Source organism: Temnothorax curvispinosus, unplaced genomic scaffold, assembly GCF_003070985.1.
Source record: "Temnothorax curvispinosus isolate PA1 unplaced genomic scaffold, ASM307098v1 QBEX01013975.1, whole genome shotgun sequence".
NCBI classification, from domain to species: Eukaryota; Metazoa; Arthropoda; class Insecta; order Hymenoptera; family Formicidae; genus Temnothorax; species Temnothorax curvispinosus.
This window is the reverse complement of record NW_020223755.1, coordinates 1,258-10,497: the sequence shown is the minus strand read 5'-3', so window position 1 is coordinate 10,497 and position 9,240 is coordinate 1,258. Positions and strand designations below refer to the sequence as shown.

General features: G+C 37.2%; 1 long non-coding RNA gene across 1 annotated transcript; it reads right to left on the bottom strand.

Moving 5' to 3' along the window:
- Nucleotides 1-206: 206 nt before the first annotated feature.
- LOC112464131 lies at nucleotides 207-8,692 on the bottom strand. The gene is made up of 2 exons (XR_003041877.1): nucleotides 8,486-8,692; nucleotides 207-1,038 (listed from the first exon to the last, which is right to left on the bottom strand). It is a non-coding gene; the product is annotated as an uncharacterized LOC112464131 (long non-coding RNA).
- Between the last annotated feature and the right edge of the window lie 548 nt (nucleotides 8,693-9,240).

The window sequence follows — 9,240 nt, the reverse complement described above, 5'->3', positions numbered from 1 at the left end:
CCCTCCGATGATTTTGACCTTGACATATGTTGTCAAGATAGGTGTATGAAAGCGCGCAAGTCGCAATTGTATAGAAGTTTCAATTGCACTCGCCAGACGATTCGCCGGAACGGCCCAGCGCTGAGCCCGGAATGCGCGTGACGCGATTATGACAATCGCCAGAGGATCGGAGTAGGCACTCACAAAATAAAGATCAGAATTCGACAAACTTGTCAAACAGCACTATTTATTATGCTCACAAATAAAGTATCTTTCGCGTTAGAGTTTATATAGTCTTGATTCGAGCGAACGGTCACCTTGACGCGTGACGTCACTCGCGGCGTGGAGTCACACTTGACTCGCGGGCAAGCCGTCGGTTACTCCGAATGACTTTGCTCGGTTTTCCGCAGGAGTAATAACGGTGATTGAATCCCGTGTGTCTCAATGCAACACAGGCGGAGATGTAGGACAGCGTTATGATCTGCTAGTAATGCATGCCGGAGAAACACCGCGCGATCACCACTTTTCGGGATTCGCGGAGACGACGAGCTTGCCCGACAATTTCGGTACGCCGACTGAATACGCGTCGCGCTGCTCCGAACGGTAACGCGTTCGCCTGATCGTCGCTGGTTGTACGAAAAACAAGTTAAGGACCGCCCATCACGGCAACCGAACAATAGGGCCATGCGACGATCACGCGAGAAGCAAGCTTCTCGAAGCTTTGTTTGCGCGACGAAACGAAAAACAAATAAACGATCGAGCTCGTTCTCGAACAATAGGTAACCCTTCTGAGTGACTTTCAGAAGGTTTAGCCCTCGGTCATTGTTTGTTAAAAAGTTATCAACGAAAAAGTTTGAGAAATTTGCCAGTTTGGGTCAGTGCTAAAGAAAGTAATTTGCAGGTATGTGTCTATACACAACACATGTAGGCGGGGGAGGGACTACCGCCTCTCCACCGCAGGCAGGGGTGGGTGGAGGTGGACCTGGGTTTGCGTGGAAAGTTAAAAACCCGTTTTTTCTTTTTTCCTCGCTTTGTGTGGAAACGCTTGTGTGGAAACATCTGTAACAGAAACAATTTGTTAAACCAGAGAATAGTTAGTAGGTATATTGAAAAGTATATGTACAATTTTATTATTTACAAAGTATAAATACAAAGTAGTCTCTGGTTTACCCGAACCTAATTTTCCCCGCGAACCGAGATCTACCCCCCATCCACCCCCGCCTACATGTGTACCGTCTATACACCCATAAATTACTCGTTTGATTTGTAAAAGAAAAATTGTTTTAATTGTATATAATTAATATATGTAAAACTGTGGATGAAATAACAGTTTTATAAGGTATTATAATGTACTTTAAGGGAAGTTTATACACGCAATGATTAGTGGCGCCAACTGACTGGCATTCATTGGCGCTAGAAACCGATTGGAAAACTCACAAGTGTTTACACAGTGATGTTATTGAACTATTTGACGTATAATATGTGTTCGCGAAATCGCTGATTAATCCCGGCGATGGAAGCGGGATGAGAAGGACGCGCGTGGAAGGTGTTAACTAAATATTTACTTTATTTTGTGTAACTCAGACCACAGTCTGAGCCGTTTTTAATGCGTCTTTAATGCGTCGAAATTGATACAATCTGACCTGAGAATCGATGAGCGGTGTATAAATGAGGTGTATATAGTCCGTGTAAATGAGAGGCAATTATATTGATTGCCGTCCTCTTCGATGAATTGCCCGTGAGCCGGTGAGACACGTGGCGGTCGGCACTCGCGCACATGTGAGCCTGAGTCGTCGTGTTGATGTACCCGAATAGAGCTGGATGAGCGGTCGCTTTACATGTTAAGGCAGTATCTCGGCAGCTGTTGCAATCACTGCGGTGAGCACTTCAATGTGTAGTCACAATCGAAAATGCACAGAGCACACGTCGTGCGTCTGATCACTGCGCGGCCATTTTTACGACTCTGAATATCGCGAGGAAGACGTTGGCGATGAGCGCGCCCGTGCGCGGCGCAAGCTGCCGCGGTGATCTAGCGTCGTTACCCGATCGATGCTGCCATCTGATCTGGCGGCGCAGCGTTAACGGAATCTCGAACAATATAGAAAATACTTAACATTTATTAATTAAACACACAGTAAATGACAGCAAGCATATAACCTCAAATTTTGAGGTTACATGCTTTGATCAATAACCGCTAGTAAACGCCTCATTACTAGCGCCAGCTTATATCAAGTGTTTACACTTGCGCGCATTTTTACTAGCGCTAATCGATTGGCGCCATTAATCATTGCGTGTGAAAACTTCCCTTTACTAATACAGCATTAAGTGTCTAGACATTGGGCACATGCTGTAATTTAATCTTTAAATTAAAAATTATAGCACACACACACACACACACACACACACACACACACACACACGCATAAGCGCGCGCGAGAGAGTGCAAGGGGGGGCCTTCTGCCCCCCTCCGCCGGTAGGCAGGCTGGACCTCGCTTTACAACTTAGTACTTTGTAAGTTGTGAAACGAGGTTCTAACCCTGGGTCCTGTGAACTTGGCACACCATACCTAAAAATCTAAAAGTTTTTTTAGAGTTCTGACTTTTTTTCGAATAGTTCTAGAGTTTTAGATAAGCATTTTAAATAGTTCCGGATGATTAATTACAAAAAAAATCGAATTTGAAAATATGATGCGCTAAGTTCACGCAGCGCACCAAATCGTGAAACTCAATTATTTCTTCGGAGTTCTAGTTTGTTTTACAATAGTTCTACAGTTCTGTATCAAATATATCAATGCCAATGCCCAAACTGTAACACCTATCTAAGAAAGGTAACAGTTCCGACCGGATCGTATTTTTGCGACTTTTCCACGTAGTTTTGCAAAAAATTTTAATCACTTTCTAGTAATGCAATTATTTTCAAGATAAAAACCATATTTAACACATAAGAAGAAATTTTTATTTAAGAAAACCTTTTTTACACGTTCTAGCCGATCTGATAAGAGTTCTCCGTAGTGTTCCCAAAATTCTACTAAAAAGTTATATAAATTTTGTCTGTAAAATAATTATTTTTCAAGTTTTTGCCGTTTTTTAACATTTAAAAATCAACTTTTCGACAATTTTTGACAATTCTGTGAGTTCTATTATAATTTTCCTACAGTTCTGAACGTGTCCTAACGTTCTCCGAGGAGTTCTGGCGATAAGCATTATTTCGTTATTTTTTAAATAATTAAATAATTATTTAAATAGTTACGAATCAAATTTTATTTGTTAATTATACCAGCTTTAAATCACGAATCAAATTTTAATTATGAATTAAAGCCTGTGTAATTCACAAATCAAAATTGATTTGTGAATTAAAGATTAGTATAATTAATAATTTAAAATTGATTTATGATTTATTCGTGAAAATTTAAATTAAAATTTGACTTAATTATTTGCAACCCTGAGCGATGGAACGGTATAGCCCGGGAGGTAAAGGCCAAAATTGGACATGATGTTATTAAACTTGATAAGCCATTTTTTCTCTTATTACCTGCAGGTTTAGTAAAGTGATTCCTGAGGGTCACTTTTCATTACATGTTTAGAGGGTCGCCAGACTCATGCCGTCCCGGCTGACAGCCGCCAGACTCTGTCAATATTGTTTTTGATTAACTAAACATTGTACATAAAAAGTCTCAGCTTTAATAAAATCATTCCAATGTGTTCATTTTTATGACAAGGTCGACGGCGTCCCGACGCCCGACGCCCGTCGTCCCGGAAGAGGCCGCAGCCAGACTCTGCATTTCGTCATTTTCAGCACTAAAATAAGAGAAAAAAATGGCTTTCCAAGTTTAATAACATCACTGACCGATTTTGGCCTCTACCTCCCGGGCTCTTACAAGAGTTTCCCTGAAGCATTTCAAGGTGTTCAGCAGTAGATGTTTCGTACATGTTCCAGCGGAAAGAAGAAAGAAACTTGATCAGACTGTAACAGAGATGATTTTCATGGTGTACGACGACGAGTCAAAAGCATTTCGTTTTTTTTATCCTGTCACGAAAAAGTAAGTAATCAGTCGTGATGTCAAGTTTGATCAAATAAATTCAAATAAAACAGTTCAGCAAGATGTGGACATAAATTTAGAATCATCAGTAAAGGAAGTACGGCGATGAAGCGAATGATACCAGCGTTCAGGAGGAGTAAGTTCATCAAGTCGAAGCACAATCAGTAAAAATAACAGAAACTCCACGTGTCTCACAAAGAACAACGAAAGGAAAACCACCAAAACGTCTGATTGATGAAATGCTTGTAGCAAAGCAAGAGATTAAAGAGTCAAAAACTCATCAATCACATGCAGAGAAAAGGACGAATGGATTAAAGCTATGTACGAAGAGATACAATTACATGAAAGGAACGGTACATGGCAGTTGACAGACCTACCAGATGACAGAAAAGTAATAGGGAGCAAGTGGGTGTATAAGGTAAAAACAAATACCGATGGAAGCATCTAGCGCTTCAAGACAAGAGTTGTAGCTCAAGGCTTCTCCCAGAAATTTGGAACCGACTACAATAAAGTTTTCGCACCAGTGGTTCGACAATCTACATTTAGGACTCTGTTATCAGTGGCAAAGAAGATACTAATGGTTTAACACTTGGACGCAAAGACGGCATTTCTAAATGGAAGGCTTAATGAAACTATTTTTATGAAGCAGCCTCCAGGCTTTAATAAGAACAATCTAAATCAGGTATGTCTACCGAAGAAAAGTATTTATGCATGGTCTCAAGCAGGCAGCAAGAGCTTGGAATGAGACAATTTATGAAATATTGATCGAAGCGGGTTTTATACAAAGTAAAGCTGATCTGTACCTGTTTAAAAATAACCGCGTAAAGTACAATCGCAAGGAAAGGTAGAGAGCAATAAAAAACAAACGGCGCTTGTCGTTGTCAAGGGCGCACTTCCGACTTCTGATTTTCTCAACGAAGAAGACTAAGCGACGATCGTCTCTCGGTGCGTCGTTTTCGGCCATTCAGTCTTTACAGTTCGAGCTAGCAACACGTTTTGATTAACGTGCTTTTACGTTTTGTAACATTGTGTTAACAGTTTAGATTGAGTGATTTCATTGTAAAGAGTCGTGTTAACTGCTTTGCGTGCGCTCTCAAATCATCTATTCTTTATTGTGAACGGCGAATTCCAACGAGAGTTGACGAAAAGAGATTTCCATCGCATAACGACTACGGATCGTTCCGGCCATTTTGTGAGCTCCTCCATACAACGAAGGAGCACCCTCGCCAGCCGTCCATAGGAATAATTGAGAGAAAGGAATGATGCCGACACGACATCATTCAGCCAGCTCCTAGTGCCGACGCCAGGAACCACGAGAGATCTTCTCTCTGCCTGTTCGGTTCGACGAACCGTTCATCCTGAACACAGATATTTAGTAGTGTTTCAATGAAACCCGAGAAGAGTTTGTGATGTAACTCTCTTGGTTTCAGAAACATCACTCAATCGATCAAGATTCGAGCCAATTCCATGCAAGACGTTAATATAGAAAGATTTTGTAAGAACAAGACGTTCTCTTAATTTTAATTTACACTAACTAAAATAAGACGTTCTTTTTATTGTAATCTATGTTAAGTAAAATCATTCAGTTACTTTAATTATAATTTACAATAACTTAACAAACGTTTGTCATTGCTCAATTTAAGGAAATCTTCACTGTAATTTATTCCATCAGAATTTCAGTTAACATCTGTTTAACGCATCTAACCAAAGCATTGTTAAATTCCGTTGATATTTGTGTAATTAATCAAAAGAGATTAATTAGAATACTTAGAGATTGTTTGCGTGATATTTGATATATTGTGCGTGCTCTGATGTGATATTTAACATATTGTGCATGTTCTGATGTGATATTGGACATATTGTGCATGCTCTGACGTGATATTTAACATATTGTACATGTTCTGACGTGATATTTGATATATTATGCATGCTCTGTTGTGATAATTGCATAATTTTCATGCCTTGATATGTTTATATATGTTTAGATATATTCTGATAAACTAAATTAATATTTTGTACATGCTTCTTCAAACAGAACACAAAGATAATAGTTCATTTCTTATAAATACAATTTAATTCTAGTTCACATGGTCCTTCGAGTTCATGCTTAATTAAAGATTACCATTTTCTTCAAATTCAAGTCATTTATAATTTAATAGCTTACATTATTCAATAACACTCCATTTCGTTGATTTATTCTTTTATAGTTTAATGTAATTAACAACTTAAAGATAAACAAGAACTTCACCTTCTTCTTATCAAAATATATCTGTTTGAATTTATTTATGATATACATATATTTAATTATGTATAGTTTTAAACGTTGATAACTCATGCTGCATTTTACTCACTCATTTATAAAAAGAGTGTTCGAACAATTATAAACGAATTATTGATCTCAATTGGTATTGCTCTTTCCCTTTCTCGTACAGTTCAATACAGAGCCTTTTAACAGTACCTGTATTCAAAAAAAATAGAAAACGATTGGTGCTATATACATACTCATTTGCGTCGACGATGTTGTGGTGGCGTGTAAGTTAAGAGATCAAATAAAGACAATTGAGAGAATTTTTTCAGCAAAGTTTGAGATGCAAAACCTCGGAAAAATAAAACAATATCTTGGCATTAAGGTGGACACAAGACGAAGGTGGAAATTTCGAGCTTTATCAATCAGAATATATTGAGAGGATTGCATCAAGTTTTGGTTTACAAAACGCAAAAGGAGCGAACACACCGTTGGACGTCGGGTATTACAAGTCATCAACAGAATCAGATCAAATGCGTAACAACGGCCATTACAAAAACTAATTGGATGCCTATTGTATGTGTCAGTAAATTCATGACCAGATATCACGGCAAGTGTTAGCATTCTTGCGCAAAAGATTTCAAAAGAATATTAGAACAATTAAAACGCGTCGTCAAGTATCTAAAAGGCACATCAAAATTAAAATTGAATAATACAGCAAGTGACGAGAATGAATTAATCGGCGATGTAGACGCAAATTGGAAAGATCGTAGTACACAAAAGTCAAATAGTGGCAGCGCATTTTTTTACAATGGAGGTTTTTCAGCTGGTCATGTCGCAAGCAGGCATGCGTATCATTATCTTCAACAGAAGCAGAGTTTGTTGCACTTTCTGATACTTTGTCAAAAGGCATTTTTGGCTACAAAAATTTTTGAAGAATATGCATCAGAACATTGACTTTTCAACAACGATTCATGAAGACAACCAGAGCTGTTTGAAATTGGTGCAAAAAAGAAAGATTTTCAAATAGGACCAAGCACATTGATACGAAATTCCATTTCATTAGGTATTATCTACATCGACAAGAAAATTATTCAATGTAAAGATTGTCCGACTAAAGAGATGATCGTGGATTTGTTCACAAAACCATTAATTGTCAGTAAGAAAGTGTAACATTGAATGATTGTTTAAACGAGGAGTGTTGGTAATATTGGATTTTTACGTTTAAACCCATATAACAATAAAGTATATAGATTCGAGTTATCTTTTGACAAATACAATCTGGTAATAATTTTAGTTCTTTTGGTTCATAGCGCTTTTGTTTACACTCGTCTCTCTCTCTCTCTCTCTCTCTCTCTCTCTCTCTCTCTTCCTCCCCCTCCCTCCCTCCTTCCTTTTGTCTGTTCTTCTCACGAAATACTTTTTGTAACTGAGTTAGCTGAATAAAAAGCTGTATAATATATTCGACGTGTAGTTTAATGATTGCTATTGCTAACCTGAAGAGTGTTTAATAAAGGTACGACGGATCTGGCATTAAATTCTACAGAACCCTCCTTATTATAGTATATTATTTGAAAGGGAGTGGAATAAGAAAAATTTTGGCGCAAACATTTTCCTTTATGTCCTTTCAAACGATATACTACAATATAAGAGGTTTCACTTAAAATTTTCAGCGCCCCAGAAGACACCAACTAAAAAATTTTAAATGGAACCCCTCATATTGTGTATTATATTGTTTGAAACGGCATAAAAGAAAAAAATTTCTGACGCAAACCAGAGGTCGATACGTTAACCCGTTCGGGAGTTATTTAAGGTCAAATTTCGAAAAAGCCAATTTTTGACCTTAAATAACTCCCAGACAGGTCAACGTATCGACCTCTGGTTTGCGCCAGAATTTTTCTTATTTTATGCCCTTTTAAACAATATACTATAATATATGAGGTTTTATTTTAAAAATTGAAGGTGACATTCGCGTGACCTTCAAACAACCATTCAAGATCAAATCATTGCTATCATTTTATTTCCCTCTTGCAACTAAAGTGTCCGAGCGTTTTTCGAATAAATTTGGTAAAATTCCAAAAAACACGCTTATTTTTTTGTTTTTAGTGGCCCACCAGTTCTAAAAATTAGAAAAAGATAAAAAAACAAGTTAAACAGAGTAAAATTAATCTGTTTGATAGAAGTGAGCATTAGTATTATAAGATATCCTATATGCTTCTTACCTGAAATGCATCATTCGTACAGAAGATCATAAGATGTACATAAGTGTTTCGGCGGAAAATACATCCGCTTGGACCTGCAGGCGAACAGGTCTCTTCGTCCTCCCAGGATCCACGCACTTTCGTATTTCTAACAATATATCCTCTATCCAATCGTGGATTGAAATGCAGAGCAATGTTTCCAGCTGCTTTGCATATTAAATTTACCGAAAACCTGTCATGTGATTATATGAGTTAAAATGAGTTCACGTTGCTTTTAGTCATAAGATTACGAAGAAAAACTTGATGAATACAATTATTTTAAGAACTATTTTTTAAAAATAGTTTCGAAGCACAATTTAATATAAAAAGTAAATAATTAATAGTTATATCTTGTATTCCTTATGTGTTCTTTATGTTAATAAGATTTTGGCTGCAGATGTTTTGTTATGTAATAATTTTGAGAAAAAACTTCACCCATTTTCATAAGAATTTTGGGCTAGTCATCAATCATATATAATTTGGTAAATAATAATAGTAGTATTAAAAAAAATGGTTTTAGATTCTCAAACTTCCGCCGAAAGCAGCTCTGATTTCCTAATGATATCATTTTATTCGTTTGATGACAAACAAATGTTGAATATCATTAATTTTACTAATTCATTATATTCCCACACAGCAAAATATATCTGAGATATAACCAGATATCTTTATGCCTACAATTTCAAGTTAAATGTAAGATATCTTATTTTCAGATATTCACAGAATATCTGCAAGAC